The sequence below is a fragment of the Monodelphis domestica genome, chromosome 3 (genome assembly GCF_027887165.1).
Source record: "Monodelphis domestica isolate mMonDom1 chromosome 3, mMonDom1.pri, whole genome shotgun sequence".
Lineage (NCBI taxonomy): Eukaryota > Metazoa > Chordata > Mammalia > Didelphimorphia > Didelphidae > Monodelphis > Monodelphis domestica.
Genome location: NC_077229.1, coordinates 305,553,945 through 305,564,996, shown reverse-complemented (window position 1 = coordinate 305,564,996; position 11,052 = coordinate 305,553,945). Strand labels below are relative to the sequence as shown.

Genomic DNA, 11,052 nt, shown 5'->3' with positions numbered 1-11,052 from the left:
AAGTCTGTCCAAGCTCATGTTTGTTGCTTCCATGATGCCATCTATCTATGGTATACATGGAATTATTCCTTCTTTCTTTGATTTCCCTGGTATTGGGATTATTGGATCAAATGGTATGAACATTTAAAAAACCCTTTTCTCATAATTCTGAAGTGCTTTCTAGAATACCTAGAATATTTCATAGCTCCTCTTAAGATGAATTAATTTTTTTCCTTTTCACTAACAAAATTCTTCCTGAAAAAATAATCAACTTCCATATTGAGTTATTTAAGGGGAAGAAAGGATTTTTCTGTATGTTAGGGGCTTATCAGGGGAGTTCCATAAGTAGCCCAATGAACTTAGAGGACAGTGAGTCATTGTCAGGACTTTGGAAAGGACTTCTCCCTATAACAACTGGAAGTCACAAAGATCTTTGCTTTCCAGAGAAAGACAAAACCAAAGAATCAAATGAATCTTTTTTAAAATTTGCATCTCTTCTTTCCTTTTATTGAAAAAAATTATTAAGAGAATGGCAGTTAATAAAGGTCACAGAACGGAAATTAAGAAACATGAGAGCTGGGAACAGAGGTGGACAGAACACATGGAGGACATGAAGAGAACTAAAAATGCCAGTGACTGATTTGATTGATCAAGAGCATAAAACCTGATATCCAGAAGAAGGATCTCTCCTCTGATCGATTTTCTACAAATACTTGTATATTAAATATTGGATATTATTACTTTTTAAAGCCACCCTCATAATTCAGTCAAATTTATACAAAACTCAAAAGTAGATCTGTGATTGAAAGTTCTAGTAACCCAAAGATTTCTTTTTTCCCTGACTCCCTAAAGGAGACAGGGCTTGGGATTGAAAAATAATAATGATAATATCAGGCAAGTAAATAGTCGGTATTATGATGAACATGTTAAAAAAAAATTTAAAAGGACAGGTATGGCAGGAAGCTGCTTATTGGTATAAGCTCTGCCAAGTACAAAGGAAGAAATCTATAGAGCTTCAAACAAAAAACTCCTTCCAAAGGTCCTTGATAAATCAAGAGGCTTCAACTCAATCAATGGAAAAGGTCAGAGAGCAACTGCAATGACAAGTTAGAGAAAGGCAGTCACATGGATGAGGTATGATCACGAGTTAGCTTGCTCGCTCAACACTAACTCCCAGTTCCTGGTTCTGCTTTAGAAAATCCTGTTGATTCAGAAGAGAGAAGGAATTCATGAAAAACAAAGCAAAACAAGATATTTTAAATATTATCTTACTGGGCTTTAATTTCTGGTTGTTTCCAGTTTTTGCTGTTGTTTGTGTGTATGTGTGTGTTTAGGGTGGGTGGAGGTGGTAGTGGTGCAAATCAGCACAATTCCTGCCAGAGAAATGCTGCTCCTAGAAGGGCTGTTTCGTTTTCCTTTCAGTGGCCAGGCTGTCCTGGAGCTTGGAGTCCCCAGTCTCTGGGGCCTCCATGAGCATTATCCCACTGATGTTGAAAAACTTAGCCATTATCTCAGTAAACTCTGCTTCCTTCTGCTTCTTAGTTATCCTGGTGGTGAAAGTTACCTGCAGCATGTACTTGTCATCAAATCATTTAAGACTGGAACAGAGTTGCCAAACATAATCAGAATCCATTCCTGATGGATATTTTCTTTGCTCTACAAGGAAAATTCTTTTCTCTTTATATGAAGTGTAGATGGTCAGGATCCCCATCATGATGAAATCATTTATGACACATAAGACAAGGACTGGTGTGGATGATGGCAAGGGGTGCAGGTGGTCCCAGACCAAAGCCACCATGGTGAAGAAACAGGAGACTACAAATGATAAGGTGGCCATCAATCAAGCCAAATTTCTCCATGTATTTGTACTTTTCTAGAAGAACATTTTGGAAAAATTGTCCAAAGAATTTTTCACTGCTGATCCTTCTACTTCTCATTTTTTACAGGGTTATCATCAATCTTCTACTTCTCCAAAAAAAGTACTCTTGTGGCTGTTGACTTGTCCTAGGGGCTGAGGCATTGAGCCAGAAGTCCTGGACATAGGGGCCACCAGAGACTGAGAAGTAACCCCACTGTAGTTCCTGTTTATCATCTCCCTCAAATGGTCCTTTAGAGATTTTTATAGGCATCTAAAATCTATACTAGACTGTTTGTTATCTCAGGGAGGGGAGAAGGAAAGCAGGGATAAAGTGAGGATTAGAATTTTGGCTGAAACCTAAATCCCTCCTGATTAAAGAAATGCAAATCAAAACAACTCTGAGATACCACCTCACACCTAGCAGACTGGCCAATATTGACAGTAAAGGAAAATGGTAAATATTGGAGGGGATGTGGCAAAACTGGGACACTAATGCACTGCTGGTGGAGTTGTGAATTGAGCCAACCATTCTGGAGGGCAATTTGGAACTATGCCCAAAGGGCTTTGAAAGAATGACTGCCCTTTGACCCAGCCATAGCAATACTGTGTTTGTTTTCCAAAGAAATAAAAAAAATGGGAAAGGATCTGTTTGGATGAAAATATTTATACCTGCACTTTTTGTGGTGGCAAAAAATTGGAAAATGAGGAGCTGTCCCTCATTTAGAGAGTGGCTGAACAAATCGTGGTATAAGATAGTGATGGAATACTATTGTCCTATAAGGAATGATGAACTGGATGGTTTCTAAAATAACTGAAAAGACCTACATAAACTGATGTGGAAAGAAAGGAGCAAAACCAGGAGAACATTGTACACAGTAGCTGAAATATTGTGGGAGAATAAAATGTAGTTGACTTTGCTACTAAATGCAATGCAGTGATTGAGGACAATTCTGAAGAACTTATGAGAAAGAATGCTGTCAACATTTAGAAAAAGAAATGTGGAGTAGAAATCCAGAAGATAACATAATTTATCACTTGTTAATATGGGTATATAATGTGAGGTTTTGGTTTTTAAAAATTGCTGTATTACAAAAATGAATAATATGGAAATAGTTTTTGAGTGATAATATATGTATAACCCAGTAGAAATGCTTGTCAATGCCAGGAGCAGGGAGAAAAGAGGGGAAGGAGACAACAAGAATCATGAACCATAAAAAAATTAAAAAACAAAGAAAAAGAATTATTTCAAACTTTATTGATGATAAAAAAGTTTTTTCCCATGTAACATGTAGCATTATTCCCATTTTCCACGTAGAGTAACAAAATAAAACATTATTTTAAAAGAGGATATTGGGACCTGAAAGAGAGTAGATTTCATCAAAGAAAAAAGACAATTGTATTCACTGTCCATGGTCTATTAATCTATTAAACTCTGTATTTTGTTCCTCTGAGTCCTCTGTGTTTTTTGTATTGTGTGTGTGTATGTGTGTGTGTGTGTGTGTGTGTGTGTATGTGGAGGTAACAGAGATTTTAAAAAGGTTGTCCTGTACCTGATATGCATTTGTTCATTTATCTTGTATTGGAACTGAATGTCCAGTTATCCATATTTATGCAAACCTAGATATGAGCTATATATAAGGTATATTGGGAGATTTTTCCTAGAGAATGTTTTGAATGAGGTCACTGGGGACCAAGAAGAATGAGAACTTCTTGAGGATATCTTGGAGATCATACCTGGCCTTTGTAGATTCTGACCTCTGTGAATCTCAAAATTTACTCAGACTACTTTAGAAGATTTGGTTAAGCTATTCCCCTATTTTAACAATGGAGATACTTAATCAGAAATGTATTGAGAACTTTTAAAATTACTCTACCCTACTCAGACAGTGCCTTAGGGGAAGATAAAGTTGAAAACTCCTGATTGAACAAGTCCCCAACTTACACTTATAGTAAAGCCAAAACCTTAAGCTAGGTGGTCTATTTTTAGATCTAATACAAAAAGGTTTTAAAAAGGTTAAATTAGTACCTAAAGGTCAAACAACTTATAAAAGGCAAGCTTAAAGAGGTATGAAGTACTCAGGAGATTTAATCTAACCAGAGAAGGTGAAAACTAAGAATGGGCAGTCCTGGGGGAAAGTGTCTACTGTGATTGGTGGATGTGAAAATTTAGGGGAGGTGACATAAGAGAAAATTCTCTTTAAAAGGAGGTCAGTTGAATTGAATGAGATTGCTGAACTCAGTTCAGGAGATTCAGTGGAGGACTGGAGTTTGCTTGGAGATGATCTTGTGGTGAGTGATAAAGACTGACTCGCTCTCCCTTAGGCTCAGACCTAGGCCATTTTGGCCTAGGACTTTTCCTACTTCTTGGCTCAGCCTGAGCCAGAGCAGTTTAAACTAATTCTCTCTCTCTCTCTCTCTCTCTCTCTCTCTCTCTCTCTCTCTCTCTCTCTCTCTCTCTCTCTCTCTCTCTCTCTCTCTCCCCTTAATTCCTTCTTTCTTTATTAATTAAAATCTCCATAATCCCAGCTGGCTTGGGTATTTTCATATTTGGGAATTTCCCATGGCAACTACTTATTTTAAGTCAAAGCACTAAAAATTATCCTTTACAGTTTTGGCCAAAACCTTTTACACTTTTGGCATTTACAGTTTTTAACACTCACACCTCAAAGCTCATGGGATTATATATGTATCTATACTTAAGCTAACAGTACAAAGAATCAGAAAAGACTATCACAGAGGGCAGGCTCAAGGTGATAGAAGAGAGAAAAAGTGTTACTCTGGAATGTCTTTAGTTTTCTGACAATTAAAAGAGTAATAAAACTATAGATGGAACTAAGTTTAGTTGTAGTTATCAATACTAGCCATTTCCTTCCTGGGGTTAATTCTTTATAAAAACAGCATTAAATTTTAATTAAAAAAATAATTTCTAGAAAGCACTGAAGTTAAATTGTTATGGAATGGGGCAGACAGACCAGGAGAATTCAGGTCAGAGTTGCCATGAATATTAAAAGTTTGAAGTGCCGAGACAATTTGAAGGACCTAGAGTTTGGAGACAGGGGAGAAAGGCCATTTTAATCAGTGTATACAGGATTTAGCAACACCACACAAGAGTTGTTAATAATGATACAATAAGTAAGGAATAGAGTTCAGATGAAAAAGCTGGAAATAGCATCCTAGAACCAAGAATAAATGGGCAGACCCACTTAATACCTCAATCAGAGTAGGATGTTTATCTCAAGATTGAGGTCATCTTCTAAACTGTGTTGATATTAAGCAGACTTCTTGACATGAGTAGATTAGGGCCAGCTGTTCCATATGCATGTGTTGGTGATTATAGGAAAAGGTTTTGTCTTGTCTAGATCTCTTACAATTCCTACAGGATCCCAGAACTTATAGGAACCTTAGAGACCAAACTTACTGCAAATCTTTTATTTTTATAGCTAAGGAAACTGAAGTCTATACAAGTTTTGTGATTCCCAAGATTAGACATGTCCTCTCATTTCACTGTTTTGCTTTGTTTTTTAAAGAAAATATAGCCTTGGATATTTTAGTCCAGGTACTTTACTTCCTGGTTGTTTGATTCCATGCTGCTATAAGTCTTAGAAAATGTCAACTAAACTGCCAAATATTGAAATGCCTGTGATTTTTAAATTGTTTCTATCCACATTATCTAAAAGAAAAAGATTAATGAGTTCACTTCTATTAAGACAATGTCTTTTCATATTATTCCTCTTACCTTCTCTTCTTCCAGTTTGTCTTTCATTACACTATATTTTGTATTCCCAATATCTTGTTGTCTCTCTTGCTACTTTGGAGAGACACAATCAAGTATTAAAGTTTTTCTATTCTGATAATTATTTTGACTGTGCTGAGTACACATTCTTTCATTAGCTCCCATATAAATTCTCTAAATATTCTGATTTTACTCTTCAACCTCTGCAGATCATTTTATTGTAGTCCCATTCTCTTTTGAGTATGGTTCTGTATTTAAACAGGTACTGGTTCAATTTCTTTTTACTTACTATATTTATTGAGAGATATTTATAATCTTTTAGATGTCTTGGTGCTCATTTTTCCCTTCTAATTTTTGTATCTTCCCAGTTGATTTCTCTACTTATGCTCTGTTTTTAATTAAATTTTCTTTCTCCTGAAATCTTAAGTGGCATTATTATTTTCTCCGCTTTTTCCCCTATCACTCACTTTCAATCTCTCTTTTCATTTGATGGTAGGTTTACTGTCCTCCTTTCCTCAAAAGCAGCTTCAGATTCTTCTTGCCTTACGGCATTTAGTTTATCACAGCCTTAATCCTTGACCAAAGCCATTTCTGGAGGGATAGATTTGGCCCAAGATAGATGACAGTTGTCTTTTTTGTCCATTTGTTTTTCAGGCCTGGTATAGCTCTGCACACTAACCTATTGCCCCAGTTTTCTCTGTTCTGTATTTCTTTGTATAAGTTAAGTACATTGTCTGTCATATTCTGGAGTCGTGGGACTTTACTTATTGTAAGGGGCTGCTGAGGCAGTGTGTGCAACTCTAGCAGAGAGAATACTAGCATGTAAAAATCTGCATAAGTCTCAAAGGCAAAATTCTGGTTCAATTTTTACATCCTGTTAAAGAAGAAAATAGAGTCTGGTGTGAATGGTAGAATGCTAAGTGAACTAAGGATCATTTTTCACAACTGTTAATCTATAAAGTTCCTTTTTTTAGTTGGAATTCTTGCTTTCTTATTCCATAGAAATTAACTGTAATTTCTCTTCTCCTAGAACATTATTACTCTTTCATTATTTTTTTGTGTTAGTGGAAACTAGAAAAAATGTCAAGTTTTCATTTCACTTGTCATGTAACAAACCTGTATCTGAAAAATCTAAATGAAAACCCCACAAGTCCCTTTGTACCCATAAAATGGAGGTATTGAACTTTTGAAGGCTATCCTAGCACAGTATAAGCTCTGGCCTGTAAGCTTGAATGTAGACACAGAGAAAAGTTATTCTGCATATAGTGTGAGGATGAGAATTGCTATGTAGATAGACGCCCATCACCAAGTTGGCTGTAGGATGAAGAACTATTACCATCCATTGTTATTGAATGGTTGTGTGCATTATCAGTGAGATTACTCACTTCAATGAATTTATAAATCTTTGCCAGTTGAAAAAATGATGACTGCTAAATGCATAATAAAATGATTAGGGGAAAAAGATGATATCTTTGATTTCATTAACACAGGAAATTCCCTGGAGATAAAATTGCATCTTTAATATAGTTATTTTTTTCTATAACTTATCATTTTTGAGATTTGACTTTGAGCATTGAGAGCGTGAGTGACTTGCCCTGGGTCAAACAACCAATCTCAGTCAGAAGTGGGACTGAGTCTTAGGTCTTTGTGTTGGTGAGAACAGTTCTTTATCCATTATTCTCTTCTGACTCTAGATATTATGAAGACTTGATTTTAAAAAAGTATGTTGAAAGTAGGCATTATACCATTTTGACATTACATGTTGAAGTAAGCCAGTAGATAATCCCTAATGCCATGATGATGGCATTGCCATTTTGAGAAGCTACCCGGTCTTCTAAAATGGCGCCATATGTGAATAACAAAATCAAAATTTGTTCTTGTTTTTTTTGGAATGATGAATCCAATTGAACCTCTCCAATTTTTTAAAAATATCTAGAAATGCCAGAGAGTCAGACCATAGGCACTTAATAAGTGCCTGGTGTATGCCAGGCACTGTGCTAAGGGGCTGAGGATACCAAAAGAAACTCAAAGAGATCACAAGTTAATGGAAGTTAGTATCTTCTACCAGGAGTTAGTGTCAAAAACCAGGAAACCATTTTGATTGGAAGCTGGTAGAATAATATGTATACTACCTTTATTGGCTATACAAAAGTAGGCAGCTAACAACTTGGCTTAGAGGATCACATTCCAAGTCCTTTATTATCATTCAAAATGTTTAAAGGCTGTCAGTTTCCAGAGGGAAAAGAATAATGTAGAACCAGCTAGATTAGCTTTTGAAATAGTTTGGAAGTTATAGAACTTAAAAAAAAAAAACTTAACAAAATTTTAAAGATTGGTGATTGGTAGTTAAATGCCACAATGAATAAAACTGACATTTAATTGTAAGTTGTTAGGTTAGCCAGCCACTTTCAAAGGCTTATATATTTTAACCATCTCACTTTTGTGATTCATTTTGGTAATATTTTTGATGCATGTGCCTTAGGGATTTTCAAAGATAAGACAAAGACATTTGGCATGATTTGCTGAAACACACTGTCAGTTTCCTCCCCTCAGAGTTCTTAATGACTGCCTTTTGGCATCAAGGTTCAGTAAGGCTGTATGTAAATCACAATTTTTCCAATATGTGTCTTCATTTTATTGCTATGAACTATACCCAGTTTCCAGTAAAACTTGTTTACAATAAAAAAAACAAACTCCGACGGTTACTACCCCTGAGTATTAAGGATGGATCTAAATATGGACAATCCTACTCCCTTTGCTTCAGGTTAAATTATTCCCAAACACATTTGAACATCTCAAGACCCTTACTCTCAATTAAAGGAAAAGAATACAGAGGAAGCCATCCAACCTTTTGGTGGCTCCTATAATTCCTCTAATAACATTTTTATCATATATACTATGAAGTTAGTGTTAGGATCATGGACCACAGATTTAGAGCTGCAAGGGACTTTAAGGTCATTGAGTCCAAATCCATTTTATAGGAAATTGTGGCACAGAGAGATTAAATGGCATACCATGATCAGATGTGAAATGGCTTTATAGCTTTTAAAGAAGTTTATCTATTTTCTACTTTCTTAAGCAAAACAGAATTTGAGTTGGTCTACTTGGGTCATGGTCATAACTTTCCAAAGGATATTTAGAGGGTGCTTCAATATTGGGCAATTTGAACCAAAAGAATCAAAAGGTGCTGAGTCTTTTCAGTAACTAGTGATCACAAGCAAGCCTGATCCTATGACTGTCAGGGAACCAGATCCAATTTAATAACTATGGGGGAAGTAGAAGAAGGACCTTAAAATTATTTCTCACAGAACCAAAAGAACATTTTATATGGTAACAGACATATTGCATAATGATCAACTCTGAAGAACTAAACTATTATCAACAATGCAAGGTTCCAAGACAACCCCAAGGCACTTGTGATGAAAAAGGATATCTACCACCATAGAAGGAACAGAGAGAGTCTAAATGTAGATTGAAGGATATAATTTTTCACTTTATTTCCTTTATGGATTGTATGAGTGATGTGTGTCTTTTACAATGGAAATATGTATTGCATGATAGCACATGTATAACCTATAACTGATCACTTGCCATGTTGGGTTGGGGGAAGGAGAAGGAGGGAGTGAATTTGGATTTTAAATGTCAGAAAAAAAATTTTTTTTAATTGTTGCTGTATATAATTGAAAGAAAATAAAAAAAGAAGACCTAACATTAAAAAACAAACATTACAAAAACACTGCTCATTAATATTGACATGATTGGTGATATAGGGTACTGGAAAAGAATATGCTAGCAATACTAATAACAACTAAAGATGGGTATATAACATGTTAAGATTTGCCAAACATGTTATACAAATAATATCATGAGATAGCCGTATCTCATGTAACTACTTAAGGTTTTTGTGTTGTTTTGCTTAACCACACCTGTGATTTCTTTGGTGTAAAGAATGTCTAGTGAGGAAAATCACTTTACCAGTGCAGGTCTATTTCTACTCCAAAACATAATTAGAGTCTTTATGAGTTTCCCGGGGGCACCAGGAGATTTAGTTACTTATCCAGAGTCACTTAGCCAAGATATTTCAGAGGTGGATCTTGAGGTCTTCCTGACTTTGAGACTAGTCCTCTGACCATACAATACTGCCTCAAATATTCAGTATGAAGGTTTTTAATCTTTATTTTAAATGCCAAGAAACCAAAGTTCAGAGATATTAAATGACAGAAATTTTGTCATCTAGTTAGTTAAGTTTCAGAGGCAGGACTTCAGCCCAATTCTACCATGTTACACCTCCAACACTTATATTAAAAAGGCTAGCAAAGATGATTCTTGCTCTCTTTGTAGCATATTGTGGTTTTGGTGAAGGATAGAAGGCAGGACATGAGATAAATGGGATAGCAAAAATTATATTAGGAATCCAGCCCCAAATGGGTAGGTCATAGACTAGGTCCCTACAGAGCTTAATCAGAGACATGTTATAGAGATAAGCTTGGTGAGTAGTATTGTCAAATTGGATTTTGAGTTAAGAAGAGAGAAGAGGAATGAAAAGAGAATATTCACTTGGAAATAAATTATATAAGGCAAGAGAAAAATAAACTTCAGGATCCCTTATTTTGTGAGTACCATTTAGCTCCTATTATAATTTGTCTACATTCTAGCCATAACTCTTGCTATGAACTCAGGGGAAAAATATAACAAGAGACACATGATTCAACTAAGGCCCAGAAGAACAACTTTCATAGCAGAGTATCAGTTATTAGCAATGGAGTAAGAGATTATGCAACTAGACTGGGAAATGAAGGGTGGAGTAGCAACAACTGCTTGATGGGATGGAAATAGGATCAACTGAGCCTTAGAGCTTACTCAGAGAGATGAGAACCTTTAATTTACTAACACAAAAATTCAGTTCAACTGCTCCTGTGCCTGGACAAGAAGAATTGTTAGAGATGGAAAATATTTGAGTTTGCAGACATGTTGGGAGAGTATTACTGTATAAAATTGTATTTTGTATGCATAGAAACTTAAAGTAATGAAAAAAATATTTTGTGTCTTTGAAGACTCAAACTTGTAAAGGTTATTTCCTACACTAATTTCATCCAAGTACATACTCATTGTGAAATTTGAAATTGTAAAGGCTATTTTCTATACAAATTCTATCTCAGCACATAAATTCATTGGGAATTTCTGTGCTAATTTCATCTTGGTATACACTCATGGTGAATTTTTTAACTCAATTAGAAAATGAAGAAATAATATAATAACAGTGAAACTAAAGTTTATTCATAATTCTGCCCTCAATAAGTGGTAGCTAAAATTGTATAAGGCATCTACATATATAATAGATTTTCCCTTTTATAGGAATCATGTAGAAAGAAAAAAAATAAACAGTGAAAAATTTCTTCAGTTCCCCACACATGTCCAGCTGGTGGAAAACTCTGAGAAGCTAATGTTGACTTGGTATAAAAAGTGTGATTGTGTCTGGGCA

General features: G+C 35.4%; 1 pseudogene; it reads right to left on the bottom strand.

Annotated features, from left to right (window-relative positions):
* Window positions 1-1,372: 1,372 nt before the first annotated feature.
* LOC100029902 (signal peptidase complex subunit 2-like) lies at window positions 1,373-5,600 on the bottom strand (annotated as a pseudogene).
* Window positions 5,601-11,052: the final 5,452 nt, after the last annotated feature.